General features: G+C 37.4%; 1 protein-coding gene across 1 annotated transcript in view; it reads right to left on the bottom strand.

Moving 5' to 3' along the window:
- The window catches only part of znf644b (zinc finger protein 644b), a 30,364-nt gene extending 14,625 nt beyond the window's left edge, over positions 1-15,739 (bottom strand). The window contains exon 1 of the mRNA XM_051897517.1: positions 15,194-15,739. The gene's annotated coding sequence lies outside the window, so the exon portion shown is untranslated. The remainder of the gene's footprint in view (positions 1-15,193) is intronic.
- Positions 15,740-24,259: the final 8,520 nt, after the last annotated feature.

The following is a 24,259-nucleotide window of genomic DNA, read 5'->3' as shown; positions in this document are numbered from 1 at the left end:
GAAGATTAGAGCCTGTGGTTAGGTTGAGGATGGACTGCAAAACTTTTAAGACTATATACTGTCTGTTGTTTGATTATATACATGGAAGTATATAATGACAGTCTCTTTGATAGTTATAATAGCATGTGTTATTTGCTATCTAACATTTAACCAAGATCTGAATGTGATGTTTATGTAAATTAACTGTATGTAATTAACATTATGATGAGTTAGGCGAGGCTGAGAACTGTGGGATGCCGGTGACGTGATTTCTAATGAGAGACACCTGTGCACCACACCGCTTCCATGACTCTTGGCCCCGTCCCACTTGTCACAAAAATTTTAAGTTCTACTAACTTAAAAAAATGAGTTAGTTGAGGTATTAAGTTTCCAGTTTTCTGAACTTATTGAGTTTTACAGTGTGACTGAGTTATAGGAAAGCAAATATATGTCGGATAGCTATCATGTGTTGCACACAATACAGGTACCATACATTACAACACTTGACAGTTTTTGATTTTGTTTTTCCCCCCTCTTTCCCCATCGTTTGGAAAAGAAACTACGATACGCAGAGAGTGGCAAGAATCCAATTTCTTTTGAACGCTGTGTGGAAATTGAGAGCTCAGCAATAAATCTGCTTCAATACACAATCTCCACAGAGCGCAGGGGCAGCTACCTTAGCGATATCTCCCTCTGTGTCTAACAAACCGCTGCTTAACCAGGAGCCAAGGCTGCCAACTCTAAGGTATTGGTTGCCACAGCACTGCAAAAGTTGCATTTTCCAAGGGGTTGCCATTCATAGCCAAGATGATGCAACGTTGCAACTCTGTAACTCTGGTCCACACAAATTTGGCTCTGGATTTAAAAAAAAAAAGAACGCATCCTTCCTCAACCCAAATTAAAAGAGTGCCAACACGTACTCAAAGACTCAATCACGCATCTCTCCTCAATACTCTTTCCTAAAATAGAGCAAGTGAAATGGCTGCTCCTCCTGATGGTAGATTTAGGAATGGGGAGAGGGGAAAGGGGGGTCACTGGGCATGATAAAAGGGGACAGGGAGTGAGTGACAGTTGGGTTAAGACAGAAGTCATGTTCAATAGCAGGTAAGGAACATCAAAAGGCGAGTTCACAGGAAACCTATGCAACCTTATCTAGAAGGAGGATTTTCTGTTGTGTGAAGTAGATTAGTGGTGCCAGAGCTGCTGACATGGCCTCATTTGCTGCCCTGTAGTGTTAGAGGAGGATTAAACCATATAAACTTTGAAGCCTTAAACAATACCTTTCAAAATTAGACGGATTAAGGGAGGGATGTCTGATGGGGATTTCCCGTGGCTTTGTCAGTTTAAAACTTCTCTTTTTTAAAAAGGGAGTAAGAGAGCAAGAAAAAAAGCTGAGCAGGTCTGGGGTTTCAGTTTTAATGAGGGCGCTCTTATCGTGAGCTGGGCAGTGGGTGAGAAGTAGCGCAGGTCGACAGGCCTTTAAACCAGTAGCCTCTCTCACATTAAAGAATGATGCAAAGAGTTTGTCACGTAAAGAAGGGGGCGAAAGTTTTCTGGCAGTTGCATCATTCTGGTACTTTTACATGGCAACACATCTCTTGATGAAAAATAAACATTGATTGTTGCACTTTATCCTGTGTAAAATATGAAAGCAATAAGCCATGAAATATTCTTCTTCTCAGGTCATGAGTTGCAGGTGCTTTTTCAGCTGTTGTACAGCGTTGATTTTTCTTTATGTGAAATGTGATGATTACTGGAGATCTGATTTAAATACGGTGGGCTGCACGGGTACGTATCTGCCGCTGTGATCGAGGGCAGACTCACATACATCTGTCTTGCTTGAGTAGTGTGAAAGAAAAAAGCTAACTTTGTCACTGCCGCTTTGCTGAAGACACGTGACCAATCAGATGAAAGCATGTCAGTGTCAACGCTTGTCTACACGCTGAGGACGGGATCGGGTCTAAGCGAGCAGACATCAATATGCTTAAATTTGGAGAAATGTCAAGCGCCGCGGGTTTCGGGATGAAACAACTTTTATTACCTTTTCGTAAAACGTAATGTGCCGTGCAAGCTAAGACATGAGCAACATAATAAAAGTGAAAAAAGGGCAAATAGTGGCAGAGGATTCCTATCTAAATCAGGACTAAACTGACGGATGTAAACACACTCAAACTGACTTTTGTTTAACCAAAACTTAATCTAAAATAACATTCTGCTAATAGAAAAAACGACCTATTCTTAACAGCATAAAGAAAAGCTTGTACTTTGTGGTCCATCTCCCCCTGAACAGGCTCCCTTAGGATATTAAAAAATCATCACATTTTTATCAGTCCCTGCTGCTTGTCAATGGCATCTATTAAAGCTGAATGAGGGGGCGGAGCTGCATCCAGACTGGTCATTAACACCAGAGCCCCACTCAATCAGAGCAACTCCCAAACATATCAAAGAGGAGGCTGCATGCGTGCAGAAGGAGAGGTAGGGGGTGTGCTTGGTAGCCTGAGAGAGGCCCCATGGAGAGATGTAAATAACCTCCCGAGAGACTCCCGGCGGGCTGTAAAGAAGATGCTAGCTGGGAGACGACGGGAAGCTAATGAGTATAACAGTAAATGTATACAAAAGACAGAAGGAGAGGCCCTCCTTCTTTATTCCAATTAATGTGCTCTTATCAACATCAGGGCACCGAAGCCACTTTCCTTGGTGCACTGTCCAGTTGCACTCAATGAAGTCAAAATGCAGCCGACCAAACCAAAAACGTAACAAAATGTGGCATTTGATAAACAAGAGATAAGACAATCTCTTTAAAAAATTCTACTGAACTAGACAAACAAACAGGCATGGTGTAAACATGCATTGCATTTCAGAACATATGTAAACATATCAATTGTGAATAGATTTTTAAAGCATCTATTCATTTTTATGGAATCTGTTTGCAAGTGGGACTCAGCATAACAACTTAATATGACTTTCTGCACAATTTGAAATTGAACTGTGGTTCTCTTTAGCCACACAAAAGTGTAAAGTAAGGATAATATTTACTTAAATATAAAAAAAACTATGAAGTCTCCAATCAATCAATAATAATAATAATAATAATAATACGCCCACTTTATATTAGGTGGCATAACTACTATGTACTTACATCAAAAAAAATAAAAAAATAAGTACAATTATTGTGTTCATATTGTATTGCACTTTTGCTGCTATTGAGGTGGGACACAGGTAAAGTTAGGGACATATTTGGTGGTATTGGGTAGGTTTAAGGGTAGGTTAAGGTGTAAGGGTCAACAGTCAACAGTGCAATTATAAATGTAATTACAGAAATTAATTACAGATTTAATTACGCAAGTATTTTTAAAAATATAAGTACAATATAAAAACATGTATGTACACAATAAGTGCATTGTATCAAATGATTAATTTAAATGTAAGTACATAGTAGTTAAGGCCAACTAATATAAAGTGGGACCATAATAATAATAATAATAATAAAAATAATAATAATAATAATAATAATTAAGCCAATAGCTGGCTGTATCAGTATTTCCTACTGGTAACTACCCCTGATGACCAACAGATGGCTCCGGCAATCTGGTCCAGACATTTCTACATCCGAGATAGCACAAAATATCTACATAAAAACAAAGAGACAAATACATAAATAAATTAAAAAAGAAAGAGAAAAAAAGATGAAAAAAAAACTTTTGAAAAATTAATATTTTTTAAAAAGTTTGTTTATATGAGTTTGTGGACAAAAGTAAAAGACTTTTTTTCAAGCATGATATATATCAACGCATCAATATAACACATCAATTATATATTATATATATATATATATATATATATATATATATATATATATATATATATATATATATATATATATAAAACAATAGGTATTCCATACTCAAAATTTTGTTGTACAATTTACGTTTAACATCAATAAGCAGAATATCACTATATGTAATGTCTGCACTGGTAAACCATTCACACACTCTCATCTAGTCTCTTAATACCACATATAATTCAGTGATCTCTTCCTGACAGAAATGCTCTATAATCGCACATCACCCTGCAACCTCTTTTCAAAGCTCTAAAATATCACATCCAACTCCAGGAATAATTGGAAAATTTAATGAGATTGGTGAACCACAACCTTGAAGGATTTCGCAAGAAAAAGGTTTTGGGGGCTTGACAGTTAATTCTCAGGCAAACTTTTGCCTTTACCCTTTCAATCAATAGAAACAGTGGATTTAATTTTGGTTAATTGGTACTCAGTAAGAGACACCCTTCAGGTTCGATAGAACATTCTTACGGCCTTGGTCCTATTGATTCTGGAATCTCTTGTAGGCGCTTACAAACACATCTGTTCCGATGGATTGTGTTCCTCTGCAGTCATCTTTCCTTTTTTCTTTTTTTTAATACGAGAACCTGCGATAAGACACTTCAAATAAGAGTGGTATTAAAGTAATTTCACTGAAATATGTTCAATTTACCTATTATCATGAAGTAAAAAAAAATAATAATAAATAAAAAAAAAAAATCAAGCAACAATGTAATTTTCCACGAATTTTTCAGCTGTTCTTAAGACTAAGTAGCACTGTCATATTGTGACCAACATTTCATACCGATACAACTATGATTATTTAAAACAGACTATGAATGGCAGAGCAGTAACTGAATCTTCAGAGAGAGGCATTCATATCTTTAACTGCAACCAAGTTTAGCACCCTGCAGAGCATTAGTGATCAAATTCTGGCCCCTAGTGGTGAAGTCATCATCAGTGTGAGATCTGGAGCCTGAGGCAGCTGCAGTCTGTAGCATTTGGTGAGCTGAACGATTTTACGTGTGTAACTTCCCTCATAAAGTCTTTAATAGGTAGAAGTGTTCTCATTTGCTTATCCAGGGTGTAGATAACTGACTGCCGGGGCACCCATGCCATATCTGTTTCAAAGTTGTGAGAATTGCGCTAAGAGAGAGGCAAGCTCTCAACTTGGATCGAGACTAACCGGTGACAATCACATCTGTCAAATAATTTTGGCACACATCCCAAGACAAACTTCAGAGACAAAGATATCTTTTGAATACAGAACGCAGACAGGTTAACATTTTTCGCACTATCATCTCGATTCTGTTGGATCATTGTCCAATTACACAAAATTATTTTGGCAGTTTTGCTCACACAACATTATACCCAGATTCCCCTTTTTTGGCCTTTTTCTGGAGGGTTGCTAGAGGAAGATGAAGGTTGCCAGGTTTCCAGGCTGACGGGAAGTATGCCTCTGACAAGCGTAACTGACAGCTCTGATTTAATTTGACTGGTGATCACACCCAGCTATAGTATCAGAGCAGTTCACACATCTGTGCCTCAGCTCAAGGTGTTGAGACATGCCACCAAATATCTGGAACATTACACACACCCCTGGTGCTGTGTACAGACAGCCAGAGCGCTGTCACTCCAGCTTTCCAGCAACATTAGCGAAGACACAAATCTTACATTCGCCGTTTCCATCCTAATTCTGTCAGTATTTAATCTTCTTATTTCTACACCATTTATCATAACATTCATTATTGCAATTACAGAGGGAAAATAAAAAGACACTAAATGATTATTTAAATAAATAAATAAATAAATATCCATTATGCTGTTTTGAAAACCTTGTAACACCTTTGGAGTTCCTGGTCAAAAATGGCCGGCCTTTAAAAAATTGCTTGTAAATCGCTCATTATGCTATATTATCACCAAATATTGGTTTCAATCTTTTTGTCAACTTATTTTCTTTCAATTAGGACAGGTTTTGTATTTATTTTTGAACAAACATTGTCTCTTAGCGCACTACGAAGACTCTAAAGGTATACCTTAACTGAAGATATACCTTTTCTAGGTGTGTTCCCCGAACTACCTTAGAATCAACCTTTCTTAAGTGCGACGTTACCAGGTGCTGTCCATGGCGGTGGTGCTGAATTGGTTGATATCAATGGCTCGAGAAACGATAATTCACTCTATGCAGGGCTGCTTCACTGTGTTATGTGGGAAAGTGGTGGTCTTTATAAAAGAAGCACTTCAGAAGTAGAAATTGCATCTTATAAAAATAATCCAAATTGCAAACTAAATCTATATTGTAATTTATCTATATTCTGGGGGCTCTATATTCTAGCTGAGCCTCCAGCGTGAGTTTAAGGCGGCCATTATTTTAGAGCATTATTTTAGAACGTATTAATTCTGGAGACGTATTATTGCGTTTATATCATTTTTGCTTCTTTTTTTTTTTTTTGCTTTTTTCAAAATATTCACAAACTTGTTAACTATATCATGAATTGTATGATATATTCCGATTGTAAAATATGTGGAAGTGAATGTGTTTTGTCACAAGATGAGTTGGCACCGCAATTCAGAGCTGTTGGAATTACGAAAATTTATTGTAAACTTTGTTTCATACACAATGTGTATCTGATATGAATAAAACACTTTGTCAAATTATATAATTGAAAGGATTATTATTGTAGCTTCCATAGACATCAGTGTATGGAATTTGATTTTAACAAACTATAAATGTCTTTTATAGTTTATTAAAATAAAAATATTTTATAAATATTTTTTATATAGCCTAGTACTTCATTTGAATGTGTATTTAAATGTCTGAAACCTAAAACAAACCTGATGTGGTTGAAAACACTGAATAGTTGTGATATATGACAAGCACTGAGCGTGTCTGTCTCTAGCTCAGCGCCAAAGCACATTTGAATTTAGCAGTGAATCTTTGCCATTTTTCCTAATTGAACACTGGGTGTATTACAACTTCAGAATTATATTCGTATAGACTGTAAACAGTGATAAGGTATAGCGAAGAGTGGTCCAGACCAACCTTAGGAACGAATGACTTACAGAAGGTATACTTAACTAAGACCGTTTTGGGAAACACGTATTAACGTTAAGGTACAGCTTAAGGTATACTTTAAGAAAAACGTAGAGTTAAGAAGGTTTCGGGAAATCCAGCCCTGATCAATAAGGGCCTACAATCAATCAGTTATACCCTGTCTGAGCAAAGTCAGTAAGTTTTAGTCCAATGCAATAACATTAACTAACATTTTCGGGGGAAAGAATATCTTCTCCAGGTCCAAATGACCCAAACACAACATTATATATATATATATATATATATTCACCGATCAGGCATAACATTATGACCACTGACAGGTGAAGTGAATAACACAACGTGAGCATCAGAACTGGACCACGGAGCAATTGAAGAAGGTGGCCTGGTCTGATGAATCACATTTTCTTTTACATCACGTTAATGGCCGTGTGCGTGTGCGTCGCTTACCTAGGGAACACATGGCATCGGGATCCACTATGGGAAGAAGGCAAGCTGGCGGAGGCAGTGTGATGCTTTGGGCAATGTTCTGCTGGGAAACCTTGGGTCCTGCCATCTCTGTGGATGTTACTTTGACACGTACCACCTACCTAAGCATTGTTGCAGACCATGTACACCCTTTCATGAAAACGGTATTCCCTGGTGGTTGTGGCCTCTTTCAGCAGGATAATGCCACCTTGCCACAAAGCAAAAATGGTTCAGGAATGTTTTGAGGAGCACAACAGTGAGTTTGAGGTGTTGACTTGGCCTCCAAATTCCCTAGATCTCAATCCAATCGAGCATCTGTGGGATGTGCTGCACAAACAAGTCCGATCCATGGAGGCCCCACCTCACAACATACAGGACTTAAAGGATCTGCTGCTAACATCTTGGTGCCAGATACCACAGCACCCTTTCGGGGGTGTATGTATGTATGTGTGTGTGTGTGTGTGTGTATATATATATATATATATATATATATATATATATATATATATATATATATATATATATATTATATATATATATATATGTGTGTGTGTATATGTCACAGTAGGAGGTTAAACAGGATATGTGTGACAACATAACTAAATTATGAGCAGTTAAGAAATAGTAACCCACATAGTGATCTATCTATCTATCTATCTATCTATCTATCTATCTATCTATCACCAAAACTCAGGCCCTTAATCATAAAAGTCAACATCTCATTTAAGTAATATAACATGTTACATTGTAATACACTAATGAGTCTGGTGGCTGTAATGAGAGGTCATGCTGGAGGTTAAATGATATGGAATGAGCAGCTAATAGTCATAGCATAGCACAGGATAAATAGGCCTCTCTCTCTCTCTCTTGGCCTCTTCTACTAATAGATTTATGCAGGTCTCAATGTTCTGGCTAGATCAACAGCTTACTGAAATATCTCTCCGGCCCAGCTGCAGTAGTGCTGGCTTGCTAATTCAGGCCAGTGTACTTCCATTAAAACAGTCCCCTGTGTCTTCATTTAGAACACTGCGAGCTGAGAGCCAAGCAAAAACAGGGAAGATGGGACCGATTTTTATCATTCTGCACATTCCACAAATGCGTCTCAGTGCAAATATTTGACCTTGCTGAGTGACACATAATCAATTTTTGTGAAATTAAGTATTTAATTTACTTAGTCATGCTATGTAATCTATCTTTACAGGATTTGATTATGAATTTGTGAGCGTGCGCGTTGCAGTCTGCGTGTGCCTGAGCCCTGCTCCTGGTCTTGACCTTCTTCATTTAGCTTTAGTAATCTGATTTTTTCCCCATAAATCTCTGTTAAGACTGCGGTTTACATTATATTAGGATGACTACTTTCAAAATACACATGGACTGAGACAGGATTTGGTCATGAACTTTGAATAAACTGGAAGTTTTCTCAGAAAAAAAAAAAAAAAAGGTCTGTGCCTTTCAGGGGTGTCTAATGTGTGCATTATAATATTACATAGCTCTCTGGTATTCTTGATACTGATTGGTCAATCGCTAGATTCAGGAGTGAAATATTTCTAAGTAATGATCGTTGTCTATAGCATCAATTTATATTTGATCTCTCACCCAGGAACAGATTGCTCATTCCGACATACACAGACTCCATAGTCTCTACAAGTAAATTAATAACAAAACTCCAATCAATATTTAAGTAGGTGTACAGTAAAACAATCATTACCTCTTATTTATCAAAAACTAAGCAGAGAAAAAAGCTTTTTTTTAATTGTTGATTAAATTATTAAGTAATTTGTTATAATTGAAGATCATTCTACATGATTTTGAAGGGGAAATGACCATTAAATCTGCTAAAGTCTTTATCCAGTGTCTATGGTAACAACGCATCAATATCTGTATCATCATTGTGTGTAAAAATAGCTTCATTGTGAACATATGCTTAGATAATTAAGAATGAGAAAACAGAGTTGCAAAGAACTAATGATCCATAATAAGGGTACTTGAAGCATATGAAAAAAAAAAAAAATAGATTAGATAGAATAGAAAATTATGCAACTCAATACAGGGGTCAGTCACACAGTAGCAATAACAGTCCACAGAAACACCAACACAGAAACAACCTGGGTCATACTACAAAGCAACCAGCCAAACTGTCATTGCTATTAAATATGTTTATATAACAGGTAGTACCAATCCTCTATTCTGATTGGTCAAGCAGAGTTCAAAGTGTGCAGATATATATGGGGTTGGAGACTGAAACACTGGCCAATAGCGTTGGTAGTTTCATGCCTATATATGCGTGGCCTGGTGGCCAATCTTCACTGATTTTACATTTCATCAGTAAGAGCAGTGTGAAGGCTGAATAAGCAGAACAATAGCACAGCTGTACATAAAATATTGCAATCCACACAACAATAGGAGATATATCAGAGTTCAAAAGAGGACAAATTGTTGGTGCGAGTCTCGCTGGCTCATCTGTGACCAGGACAGCAAGTCTTTGTGGTGTATCGAGAGCTATGGTATCCAGGGTAATGTCAGCATACCACCACGAAGTAGGAACCGCATCCAACAGGAGTAACTGTCGAAGAAACAGGAAGATGTCTGAAAGGAATGTCCGGGTACTAACCCGGATTGTATCCAAAAAACATAAAACCACAGCTTCCCAAATCACTGCAGAATTAAATGTGCACCTCGACTCCGCTGTTTCTACCTAAACTGTACGTTGGGAGCTCCACAGAGTCAGTATTCATGGTCGAGCTGCTATAACCAAACCTTTGGTCACTTGTGCCAATGCCAAACATTGGTTTTAATGGTTCCAGCAGTGGAAATATTGGGGTGTGGAAGATATGGAACATGTATTGTTCTCAGATGAGTCCACCTTCACTGTCTTTCCCACATCTGTGGGTTACGGTGTGGAGAAGCCCAAAAGAGGCTTAACACCTGGACTGTTACAAGGCCAGAGTGAAGCACGGGGGTGAATCAGAGAAAGGTTTGGGCTGCCATATCATGACATTCCCTACTGTGCTTGATGGATGCGTCAATGCCAAGGTCTATCGAACCATTCTGGAAGATCACATGCACCTAATCGTTCAAACATTGTACCCTGAAGGGGTGTCATGTATCAGCATGTTATACTACAGGGCTGTTGAATGCCGAATCTGATTGGTTGACCAACGTTCTAAGGTGTGCAATTATTTTCAGGGAAACACATGGCTAAAGTAGTTCTAGCAGGTCTTGACCGCATTACAGTTCCATATCACTTCGCCAAATGTTTTCAGTTATTTCAATAGGTCCTTACAGCCTACAACCACAAAAGAAACAAAACCCACAACGACACTGACCAAGCAAATAAATAAAGTAAACAATAGGACGAAAACGACAAATTATTGCCATGGTTTTTGCCACAAAATACGTTTTATTGTGTCCTGAAAGCGAATACTCTCTTGCGCGCTCTCTCTCTCTTTCACGTTACTGTATAGTACTGACACACACTTGCACAGAAACATTTGGTCAGCGCTGCTCTGACGAATTAATCAGGGTAAAATAGTTTAGCAACTTAAGATACAAGACTCACCTGCGAGGTAATAACTGTGCGGTTCTTGAGATAAACTTATAGTTTCGCTATTAGTAGAGACACTGCTGCCGTTAGAGACGCATAGATCAGGTAGGCTAATTCACATATGCTGCTTACTCACTCTCTCTCTCTCTCTCTCAACTGTGTTAATAACTGTATCAACGATATTATTTTGCTATCAAGGCTCAAGCCTCCGTTACTAGTTCTGAAATGACGTTTTGGAATTAGCAACGGAGGCTTGGGATGAGATGCTTAAGAAATTAGTCCCACACACAATAGTGTTTTAAGGACAAAAACCTGACAAATGTCAAGAAATACAACATCGGAACAGTGTCTTGAGGTGTGGTAACCATAGTATAAGCAGAATAACTGACTCCGGGCCATTGAATTCTTAGAAAATAATGCACACCCGAGGTGTGTGCATTATTTTCCAAGAATTCAACGACCCGTCATCAATTATTCCTTACATAAAGCACCAATACACACAGCAAGACTTGTGACAGAATGGTTTGATGAACATAAAAGTTAAGTTGAACATCTCCCATGGCCTGCATAGTCACTAGATCTAAATATTTTTGAGCCAAGTTGGGGTATTTTGGAGGAGCAAGTCAGAAAACATTTTCCTCCACCAGCATCACATAGTGGCAACTGTTCTGCAAGAGGAATGGCTCACAATCCACAACTGGCTGCAAAAGGAGGCCATACACCATTATTTTTCAACTAGTGGGTCGCAACCCAAAAGTTGGTCACAAGATTGTTTTGAGTGGGTCGTGGAGTGTGCAGTCAAAGAAACAACAGCAACGTTTTTGTTTTTTTTTGTTTTGTTTTTTCTGAATCAAGTAGTGTTGTAGTCAAGACCACCTAATCTGAGACCAAGTCAAGACCAAGACCAATGTGTGTTGAGACCAAGACAAGACCAAGACTTTAAGGGGTTGAGACCAAGACAAGAAGTTTTATATCCAATCACAATAATGATGTTAATAAATATATCAGACAATGCACCGGTAATTTAGTGATATCCTCGCAGTTGTGGTCTTGACCGGTCTTGAAACAAAATCCCAAGTCTTCTTAGTCTGAGACTGAGACAAGACCGAGTACAAATGTGGTTGAGACCGAGACAAGACCAAGATCTTCAAAAAATAGTCTTAAAGGTGCAATATGTAAGAATTTTGCAGTAAAATATCCAAAAACCACTAGGCCAGTGTTATATATTTTGTTCACTTGAGTACTTACAATATCCCAAATGTTTGCAACTATTTGTAAATCGTGAGAAAATTGTAATTTTAACCAAGGCTCCGGGACATGTGAGGAGTCGCCTGTCAATTGCGCCATACCCGCATTACCCTCGGTTTCTGGTTTTATTTTGTAGAAACCATGGAAAAAACCAAAGACGCTTTAATATATTACATGTTTTAATAGACAAGGGAACAACTGTTTGGTTACATTTATAGACAGAAAACTAATTGTTATTATATAGCTCAACACGTTTAGTCTTATTGTTTAAATCTAATTTTCTTGATTTTTTGCGAGTACCATGCTTTACCATGCCTCAGAGAAAAACACTATTTTGTGAAGCAGCTAACATAGCATAATCAGATGCAGCTTTATTTTTAGTAACAGTAATACAGAATTTTCTCCATCATACAATACGTTTTAAAATTAATTGCATACCATTTATCAACACAAGCCATCCAGCATTTATTATTATATTCTAAAATCGATCTAGCTTACTGCAGTGTGCAACAAGTGTCTCACAGCAGCCACCAAGCAAACGCACAGAGTAATGTTATAACATTTTCAACACACTCAAATGTATCTAATATGATAAACAGAGCTGCGTTACCTCATACTCTTGACAGGAAAATCAGAAACGGCGCCGGCGACTGTGGCATAATAAAAGTTTCGCTGCTCGTGAGGCGTGTGTTGCGCAATCGCTCCAGCGGCCTCGTTCAGCTCCCGCAACACTCCGTCCTGCTCTGCTTCATACTACAGTAACGTTAATAATCGCATCCATGAACATGATTTCTTCCCGAGTCCTATCCCGATTATTTCCACCGGCTGTGATGTGAAGACCACATGTCCCAAGATTCCGCGCTCAAACTTGGTGTCATCAAGCTACGCCTTTGTTTTGAATAGGCCTCTAGCGACCTCTAGCGGACAGAAAATATTACATATTGCACCTTTAAGACCGGTATCAAGTACTACAACACTAGAATCAAGACTTTTATTTTGAAAGACTTGCGTGAAAGCTGTTGACTCTTCTGTCAGACGCAGTTTAAGTAAGTAGTGCCTCAGAAAAACGCATTCCTGATTCAGTATTTGCAGTCAGATGAGATGTTGTCAAGCTATATGTCAGTGACATTATTATAACATTATTTTCGTAACTTGTTACAAAATAAAAAGTCTCTCACCTCAGAAAAACAAACTTTCCTGTCCTATCAAATGTTATACTGTGCTCGAAGAGCTCAATCTTCAATTGCATGTGCAAATGTGGCGGCGCGCACTATATTTTATATCACAAAGAGCAAAATAGATTATGAGCATGCAATGTCATAGTTACGTTGTCAATAAGTTATGAAATTACCAAAAAGTACCAATAAATTACGTAACTTCTACTTCGTATGTTAGCTGGGAAGGATTAGCATGCAGGTATGATGTTCATTCTATTCATCAGGAGCAGTGTCCATATGTTTCATTAACAGTTCATGTTAGTATTGTGTATTTACCATGGTAACTGCTTTCAAGGCCAGATTATGTGAGTGGTGCAGAGCGGAGATTGTGTCATCGTGAGTGTGGAGTCTTTTCTTTTTCACTGCTTGTTTCTATCCCTAGTTTAATTGTCTTGCTTATGGCTGAATCACGGCAGTGCTGATATACAGTCCAATTGCAATCTTTGTTATGATATTATTGAATTTATTTAGTTTATTTATAGATTTTATTAAATATTATCAAATGTGAAATTTTATGTGTAGGTAAAAAGTCTCTGAGTTACGGCTGACAAGTCACATGCTTTCAAGTCTAACATTGGACTAGTGAGCAAATGAAAATACCGAATCTTGACAAGGTTGGCAAAGAGCTTTAGGGCAAAAAAAAAAAAAAGGTGAAAGTTGGCATGAAACCAAAGATGTGATAGTCTTTTTCTTCCTTATTGTGTCATATATCCAAGTGAAACAGCTTCTGGAACAAAAAAAAAATTGTAAGCAGGACTTGATTTTGTTTGACGGAAATTGATTGGATCGCTTTTGTTGTTTGTTATTGCTGCAAACTCATGCAAGTGACAGGTTGTCCCGCCCTCGCGCCAGTGAACATGTCATCAGAGAAGAGAAGAGCTGTTGTTGAAAGTGGGAGAAGTTATTTTGATTAAAGATTAGGAGGGGGACATGAATTAAAAACAATAATAATGATGATGATGTGCACGTATGATTTATTTATAATAAATAGGCCTACTCCAATATTTCAGTATTTCATATTTTCAATATAAGATTTTTTTCAATTTTGATTTCATGGTGACTTTAAAGCAGGATTTTTCAGCACAAAAAGTTATCATGCAGTAAAACACAGTTTGTCCATCTGCAAGTCCAGAACTAACGGAGGTAAAGCAGGATTTATCAAAATGATGTCTACTGCCATACAGTAGGCCACACACATATCAGTGCTGTTATTTCATTTGAAAACACTATAAAATGTGCGTTTACAGCTATTAAAAGTTCAGGGGGCATGCAAGAATCTTTCACATAGGGCTTATTTTTAAGCACCATTCAAAATGATCGACTGTGGTTTACAAGTGAAAGCAATAGGCTGGCGGCATGTTTGTTTGCCGCGGTGCGCAAACGCGTAGCGCACAGATTCCCTCCAATCAAGGTCGCGCCGAGCGCCTTCAAGAAGAGCGTCTGAACACGTCTTCGCTCTTCAAGTGTCAAACCCGCGACTTAGAGGCCGCGACACAAACTCCCCGCTGACACGGAAAACGGCTCGTCTCATCCAGTGACTGACATCGCTTTGAATCGATTCTGACACCCACCTTGTAAAAGTGTGTATAAAGTGTTTTGCAGGGGGAAAACGAGAAACCTCAGATGGAAGAAGAGCGTCCAACTTTCCCCCAAATGCAATACTATTCAGAGCAATAGCGTGACAGCGGAAGGGTGAAATGTTAGCTTGCACGATTCGTGACTGGCACCGTGTTGACATACCTGATGCCCGTGTATTTAAGCTCTTGTTCCCATGCAAGGACTCACTGTACCCATCGCGCACTCATTTCTCAACACGGTCAAACACACATCCAGCAAGGGAAAACGTTTGTAAGCTTTAAACCTACCTTTCCAGAGAATGACACTATAACATGGGGCAAGTTTGTCATGGTACTTGATTACAGTCCTTTTTTTCGTCCTCCATCTGTTACAATGTCGCCATTTTGCCTAAAATTCTGCAGGTTGAACTAAAACTCCAGGAGGGATGTTCGGTCTGTGCGTACACAAATTACACCATATACGAAGAACAAAATAAATGTTTACCTTCTTTAAAAGAGAAAGTGAAAAGGCAAGGTCATGTTATTTTATCACGGAGAAATAGTTCATTGGGTCTTTATAAAGTGGGGTGATGGTGAGACATACTGTAAATCCCCCGCTCGCGATATGGATTATTCCAGAGACAGAGGGTGAATTCTTCTTGGGTGAAGTTACTGCCGGTGTTAAAAAAAATAGACAGAAAAAGATGGTGGGGAGGTGGACTTGCACACCTAGGGATGTGGTCAATAATAATGTCATAATTGGCTGGAATGCTTTTCATTTTATCAGGAAGTGATTATAAGCATTTTTTCTTTTTGTTGTTGAAAACCGTAACACTTTTAGTGGAGATTTTAGTTGTTTGATAATAGATACAGGCAATTGTCTTGTTTATAAGAATACAATAATGAATTCCTGAATTGCATTTTTTGTTTTCTTCTGGTTTTGTTGTTCACTGTTGTTTGTAATGTCAGATCACAATTTAAAGGAATGGAATAAGATGTTTTGCAAATCAGTTTTGTTACCATAAAGATGTGTCAAATGTATTTTAAACCACATATTTAAACTCTACATGCAGTGATAGAGTGTAATTGAAATTGAAAGTTTTCATTCATGACATTGTCAGTGACTGGAATCCATTTTTTAGAAGAATATTTTAAACCACTGGGTAAGAACTAGTGGGTCATCACTCATGACCTAAATTTCATATGAATTTACCACCAATTCGAACACCATTAAGGAAACTATGGTATTATGCCCCAAAAGCATCTGTTACAAAAGAAATGCCAGCATGGACAGTTGTGTGACATCCTAAAAAAAAAACATGAACAAAACTATGCAGGGTAAAAGAAAAATGAAGTGGTGTTCTTAGCCAGTTAGACAGTAGCAACACATATTTATGCAAAAGTGTTTTTACAATATGTACAAGCACAGTTATACAGTTAGCATATTACATTTTTGACGAATATGGGCACATAGACTTGTCTGTTATATAGGATATAATTGTGTAACATTTTCGTTTTAGACCAGTAGTAAAGGAGGGTCTGCCATTTATTGTTTGGGGGGAAAAAATTTAATATTTGTTAAACAAAAAGTAAGCTAAGCAAAGTGAAAGTTAAGAAGCTAAAGTTTTAATAAAATCAAATGTAGTAAATGTGCATCAATAGTATTTTTTTTTTTTTTTTTTTTTTTTCAACATTTTGATTTTTCTTATTTCGACCTGATTGGTGGAATCTTATATACAGCATCATGGGTAATGTAGTTTTTCACTACAAATTTCACTGTTAAACATGATTATTTTAAAACTAAGATGAAATAATGCGGGCTGATGGCTTCAACAGAAGCAAATGCTATCAATTAACAGCCTCGTAGCTCACAGTATGACTGTCTTTAAAGGTTTTTAAGTTATCGTTAAAAATCAATTTCCCTATGGAGAATGTGAATGGAGTTTTTACTTCTGGAACTTAACTGTTGCACTCTATTTACGAGAGAGAGAGAGACTGTGAGTGTGAATTACCTGTATCTGTACACTGTCTCTGTGTGATATTGAAACTATGAATTTAATTACAAAAACAGCAAAACAAAAAGTTATCACCTCGTTGCTGAGAAATATAAGGTAGCTTTCAGTAGTGACGCTGTTTTATTTATAAAATTCATGGGGAAGAAGTTGAAAACCAGTTTCTGTGTGTGCGCAGTTTCTATATATAAAGTTTCCACTTCAATAAAAAAAGTAATTCATTTTAGGAGCTGTTTACACAACACCATTTCAACTAAAAATGAAACACTTTGTATGCGTTTTGGCCATTCATTTACACAACAACAGCGTTTTGGGGGTTTGAAAATGCAAACTTTTGAAAACAGGTTTCAAAGTTTAAGTTTTTGAAAACAATACCGTTATCATCTCCGTGTAAACAACAAAAACGCGGATCTGTGAAAACGGTGACGGCATGCACATACAGTGCTCAGCGTAAATGAGTACACCCCCTTTGAAAAGTAACATTTTAAACAATATCTCAATGAACACAAAAACAATTTCCAAAATGTTGACAAGACTAAGTTTAATATAACATCTGTTTAACTTATAACATGAAAGTAAGGTTAATAATATAACTTAGATTACACATTTTTCAGTTTTACTCAAATTAGGGTGATGCAAAAATGAGTACACCCCACAACAAAAACTACTACATCTAGTACTTTGTATGGCCTCCAGGATTTTTATTGTCAGCACCAAGTCTTCTAGGCATGGAATGAAAAAGTTGGTGACATTTTGCAACATCTATTTTTTTCCATTCTTCAGGAATGACCTCTTTTAGAGACTGGATGCTGGATGGAGAGTGTAGCTTGCACCTTTCTGGTGTAATTATTTTCTTTCTCAGGTCTTGTGACATTTCTCTTTCATGTGGTGCCATTGCTGACAGCATGAAATGGGAAGGTGTTTTAACACCCTTTTATAGTCAACTTTCTGTTGGACACCTGTGTAATGAATAATTAGACTCACCTGTGGTTGAATTCTTGTTAAATTAGACATTTGTAGTCTAAAATTTAGCTTTGCTCCAGAGACTTTCAGTGGGGTGTACTCATTTTTGCATCACCCTAATTTGAGTAAAACTGAAAATTTTGTTCTCTAAGTTATATTATTAACCTTACTTTCATGTTATAAGTTAAACAGATGTTATATAAAACTTAGTCTTGTCAACATTTTGGAAATTGTTTTTGTGTTCATTGTTTAAAATGTTACTTTTCAAACGGGGTGTACTCATTTACGCTGAGCACTGTATGTATTATGTGTTTAGTCTATAGAGATGCGCATTTGGCGTGAGTGCTCTGTAAAAGAATGCATATGTGTGCAGGCGCGTAGTCTTTCTTTACAAAGTGACAGACAACTACTGACGTGGCATGCATAATACAGCGTTTTTAGTGATTTTCACGGATCCGTGTGAACGGGGATCGTTTTTACAGCGTTGTCATCTATACAAAGAAAAAACGTTTCCGTTTTTTTTAACATCATTGTCATGTAAACTTACCTTTAGTGTGAGCACATACAGGCATGTCTGATTCTTAATACAATCTTAAAAAGCTATCTTTGCCAAGTGTGTCCGACTGCGTCCCACAGCAAACCACGCCCCTACTAATTACGCCCCCCTACCTCAAGTTACGCGCCCTACAATGGAACAGCCATTTGGGATGTCATCAGAGCCCCTCTGAAATCGCTGATGTCGTCACTAGTACTGCTCTTCTATTTCATTTTCCTTGCTTTTTAAGCTTCACTATCGCCACCTAGTGATAAGGCATACAGATCGTATAACATATCACAAGACGCCGTAGTCATCCTGTTTGTTTTCATCAGGTTTTAAAGTATTTTAATTATGAAACTCTACAGTAAATTTTATTTTTATGAAAGTAGTAGGTTTAGGGCAGGGGTGTCCAATCCTGCTCCTGTAGGGCCACTGTCCTGCAAAGTTTAGCTCTAACCCCAATTAAACACACCTGAACCAGCTGATCAAAGTCTTACTAGGCATACTAGAAACTTACAGGCAGGTGTGTTAAGTTGAGTTGGAGCTAAACTCTGCAGGACAGTGGCCCTCCAGGACCGAGTTTGGACACCCCTGGTTTATGTGTGGGAGTTAGGTTTAGTTATAATTACCATGAGTCTGTATTAATTTGATAGTATAATTTATTTTAAGTTTTACTATTAGCTGTTATTTCATACTTAAGATTTGAAAGCAATATAAGCTTGTCTTACAAACATTTCATACAAAAACATCAAATAATTTATTTCAAAAGATTGTTTTAGTCAATGACATCCTTGCTTGTTTCTTTGCGGGATGCGTAACTTTTAGTAGGCGTAATGTGTAGGGGCGTGGTTTGCAGTACTGCGGGACGCAGACAGAACCTTCTCATCTTTGTGGGCAAACGTTTCGCCCTCGCCTTGTGATGGCTTGGAATTCCAAGGGGAATCATGTTCAGACTAAGTCAGATATCCAGATATCGGATATGTATCTGATTTAAAACCACATTTGGAAGTGGCTCAGAATGATTGCGAAAAAAAATCAGATTTCGTGCGGATTTTGTGTTTACACGAGTGCAACAAGTGAAGGTGGTCGCTTCAACCCGCAGACTAACGGTCTCTTAAATAACCTTTATTGTAACTGTGACCTTAATTGTCTAGAGCCTGTAAACTGTTAGTGTCTTAAGGACTGTTCCACAGGTGCATGTGCAATAATTGTTTATTGTTCATTGAACAAGCATAACAAACATTATTTAAACCCTTTCCAATAAAGATCTGTAAAGCTTGGATTTTACATAATTATTTTAAAAATACAGTATCCTGAAAAAGGGATGTTTGTTTTTTGTTTTGTTTTTTTCGTTTGTTTTTTTTTTTTCTTTTCTTTTTCTGATTTTGTATATTACACATTGATTCTGTTTACTCTCTTTCATTCTTTTATCTCAGTCCTATACAGTTTAACATTTTAACATGATTGAAATCACTATAGAGTTATGAGCTTATGACAACTTATAGCATCAAATGTGCTTTAACATACTTACTATAGGGTAAGGGTTAGGATTGGGGTTTGGTTTAGGGTTAGTTGCATGTAATTATGCATAATTTATAGTAACAGTAACTACGTGTAACAAGGACACTAAAATAAAGTTTTACCCAAATGTGTTTGACATCTGAGCTGTGGGTTCAGAGAGACATGTTATGAGACAACAAAATCAAATTAATCTTTTAATGTGAATTGATTATAATAAATCATTAATTTATAATAAAATAAAAAAGAAATATCTGCCTGTAAACCTCAGCTAGTTTAAAAATATCTGGGTCCAATGCTGGAGCACCTTATTTTTTTGCAGAGAACATTAAACACAGGAAAGTTAATTAATCTGGAGAGTGTACTGTACATTTCTGATGAAATATCCAAATTAACATTAGGCCTCTGTTTTCAGAGCATGAAGTAATTCTTTTAATGGCCTGCCAAGCATACGCTGAAAAGTTTGATTTTGGTCTGCTGGAACAAGAGCAGAGAATCTCTAATAATTTATTATGCTGTTTGTGCCTCACGTTAGTAGTTATCATTCCCTACCTTGGGGTACAATGGGCCATTTTTATCCATTTTCACTGGCTCACATTTTTTCTTGATCCCGTACGCTGCCGACTAAGCTTGAGCCTGGAGCAATGGTGTCGAAACATCACAGGAAACTACATTATTATACCGCTGCCTGTTAACAGGCAGAAAAGAGACAGTGTACCCGTTTAAATCTGGGGGCAGAAGAATGAATACAAAGGATTAGAGAGTTCATCATTTCACCAGAGGTGGTTTGTCTTTAAAGCAGGGCAGCGCGCAGAGCTCACCGCGTTTCATCCATCCTGTTCACTGGCAGCTCTGAGACCTAAACATATTAATGAAAGACTATTTTTCACTCGCTTCGCCCATCAACTCAAGGTCACTCGTCTGCGTTCACCTGTCCTTAAGGGAGATACAGGAGAAGTTCAATGTTTGTGGGGGCACAGTTTAATAATGTCTTTTGAAGACCTGATCACTTTGAATATGTGTGTGGGTGGGTGTGTGTGTGTGTGTGTGTGTGTGTGTGTGTGTGTGTGTGTGTGTGTGTGTGTGTGTGTGTGTGTGTGTGTACAGGTTTATATTACATTGTGGGGACCATTTGGTTCCCCTACATTGTGGGGACCAGCCACCAGATGTGTGGATGCGATGGTAACTGCAAAAACATTTCTTCCTCCTCTTTGCAGAAGATGACAAAGCCACAAGGTGGCAGAACGTCTCAATGTGTGGATGGACATGCAAGTCCTTGGACAACATGAATTGAAATTATTCAAAAGAATTCTAATAAATTATACATGTATAACCTAATAGGGCATCAGTCTTTACAAAGTGTTCATGCAACAATTCAGTAGATGTAACATTTTCACGTAACAGCTTCATGTTTTTAAGGAATATGTATTTTTTTCTTATCTTGTGTGCTGTGTATCAAATGGTATTATTTAAATCGCAGCATTTATTATTTATAACCATTTCATTTTATTATAAAAGAAACATGATCTTCCTTCACAAATAGCCAAAAAGAATAATAATCTTATTTGCTTTCTCGTGCTTCTCCTTTTATTCAGTCTGTGAGTTGTTTTCAGTGTCACTATATGCAAATGTATTGAATTCATCTCCACTTAACTTCGTGGAGTTTGTTGTTGTGGGTATAGTGTTGACAGGATTTTTTGCTATAGGTTTGATTCTTTTTGTTATCATTCGTAATCATTCACTTTTCCACTCTGTATTGTCTCTCTTCCTAGTTTGAAAGTGTTCTCTGAGTTTCAAAACTCTGAAAACTTTCCCTGCCAGAGGCTTTCTCTATCTCTTTTAACAGAGTATTGCATGTGTGTAAACTTAGCAGAGCTGTAGTTGATATTCTTTGTGCTGCGCTTTGTGAATGTTTTTAGCAAAGCAATTATGGCAAAACAGAGAGTTTAAGGTTATCACACCAATTCAATTATTCATGTCAGAGAGGTAGTGATGTCTTCCCATGGAGTTTTGTAGTTGATCTTTCTGTAAACAAGTTTTAAGAATGCAGGATTTGAAGTAGATTGCAAAGCCGGAGCTGTTTTAAGTGCAAGGCTTCGGCTTTGATGTTGCCTTTGTTGGGGGGCTGAACAATATTCATCAGAAATGGAAAGACCTTGGGCAAGAAACGAAGACTGATTAGTTCTGCCCACTGGAGATATCGGCAGCAATGGATGTTTCTGTAATATTTCTTTTCATTCCTCTGAATTTCTGAGGAAGAATAAAAAGAGAAAAGCTTTACATATCACCGATTCTTTTTCTCTTCAAAAGACTGAGAAAATCTTGTGTTTCTTTTGGTATGTCCATTGTTCATGCTCATTACTGCAATAAGCCGTATTGAGCCTCTACAGATCATTCTAGAAAGAGAATTGTCAATGACCCACTGCTGTTTTCCACTTAATGTATTATTACAAAAGAATAAAAGATAGTGGTGGGTTTGTGCCAAGGCTACAGGAGCACTGCCCAGGAAAAAAAAAGACCTCTGGCTGGAATGTTTGTTATGGGGTCCCGTCAAATAAATTGAGTCCTCTGGTAGATCGCTGTGTTTTAAGCAGAAAGCTAGAGATTTGCACTGTCTGTTCATCTCCATTATTTGACAATTAGAGGCAGCATCGTTGAGAAACAAGGTTTTTTTTTTTTTTTTTTCAAAGAGAAACATAATTAAAGCAAGTGCATCGTATGTCTGTGCAGATGTTTATTATTTGCTCTGAGATCTGGATAACTACACCAGGGAATCAAAGTTGAATCAACACTGCCTTAGGAATCCATGATGATGTATCAAGGCGCTCTTTTTATTTCGCCCTCTTTTGTTTATTTTACAATTTTTTTCTATCCCAGTTTTCTTCATACAATATCATCCAATTTTAGCTTTTCAGTTTAATTGGAAAAAGTGTGAAATAGAAAACAAACATTATATCAGTGGGAGACAGAGGCTAGTTGTCACTTTTTACCTCAGTGATTTTTTTTTTTTTTTCCAAATTCTTACTATTGAACATTTCCACCATTATTAAAATTATACAATTCACTAAACACACAGAACTTTTATGATCCAATGGCATGTTGTCATATATCGGGTAGGTAGTCCATTTCAGGGTTTTCATATAGATTTGACAGGAAATATAAATAAATAAATCCCTGTCTTGGTTTTATTGCGTTTACTTTTTTACCCAACAACAAAAATATGATGATAGGCTATTGGAAGTTTAGTTTAGTTTTACAAAACAATACCCTAATGTAAGGCACTTTGAAATAGATTTTTGAAACCTACAATCACCGCTAGAGAAAGCAAAAAAAAAAAAGTGTATTTGGACTTTTGATTTAAAACCTTATAGTTACTGAAATATAGTTCTTCTGACAACTTGCCCCATTATACTCTACAGCACTTTCCTCAAAATGTGAATATCAATATAATGATGATGAAAAATAGAAATTGCAAGTAAATTAGTAGTATTCCAGGTTATTAATTCTGATTGTTTACTGCTGTTATGGTTTAGTTTATAGATAACTAGTGTTACTGGTAAAGCTGCATCCTAGTTATTGTTCTGACTCTTGAAACAGCAAAGAGGCCAGTGTTAGACAGTGGAGATTGATTTCCGCAGCTTCATCAGACGTTAGGTCTATATTTCTTACATAAAAGGTAATGACCTCACATTTAAAGCTAGACACAGCTACAAGGTCTGTTTATTATCAATAACTATGAAAACTGATCTTGTGCTTTCTGAAACCATCCCCAAGAAGTAGCACATAAAAGTTACAATGGTAGCGTAGTTCACTTGATAAAGACAGCCAATTTGAAGCCTGCAGAGATTCTTGAGTGGTTGTCTCATTGTGCAGAAGAATGGAAGTTTATATTTCAGTAATTCGCCCCCTGTCTCCTTCCACTGGCATCGTAAACGGTGCCGTCCAGCCAAGTAACATCCTGTTACAACCAGCTGCAAATGTGCACATATTCAGGGAGCATACGGCAAATGACTGGAATGCAGACTCTGGCATGCTGAGCACACTCTCTCTCTTAACAGACAAGCGGCTGCCTTGCCAAAAGCACAAAACATGGCGAGAAACGGTCTTCAAACTGACAGTTGTGAAAATGCGCTGGACAGAAAATTAAAAGCTGTATGACCACTAGAGGTCGCTGCAGCTAATAAAATCAGCGTGACTGCGTAAAAGAAGACAAACCTGACAACTCATAACAAATACATTCTCTAATGTTACATAGCCTACCTCTGTTATATACAACCATACGATATTAAATGTATTCATCGTGCTTAATGTGTCAGTAAATACTTCCCCAAAATCTATTTTATT

Source organism: Ctenopharyngodon idella, chromosome 6, assembly GCF_019924925.1.
Source record: "Ctenopharyngodon idella isolate HZGC_01 chromosome 6, HZGC01, whole genome shotgun sequence".
In the NCBI taxonomy this organism is placed as follows: Eukaryota; Metazoa; Chordata; class Actinopteri; order Cypriniformes; family Xenocyprididae; genus Ctenopharyngodon; species Ctenopharyngodon idella.
The sequence above is the reverse complement of the archived record's forward strand: the minus strand, read 5'-3'. Positions and strand labels throughout refer to the sequence as shown.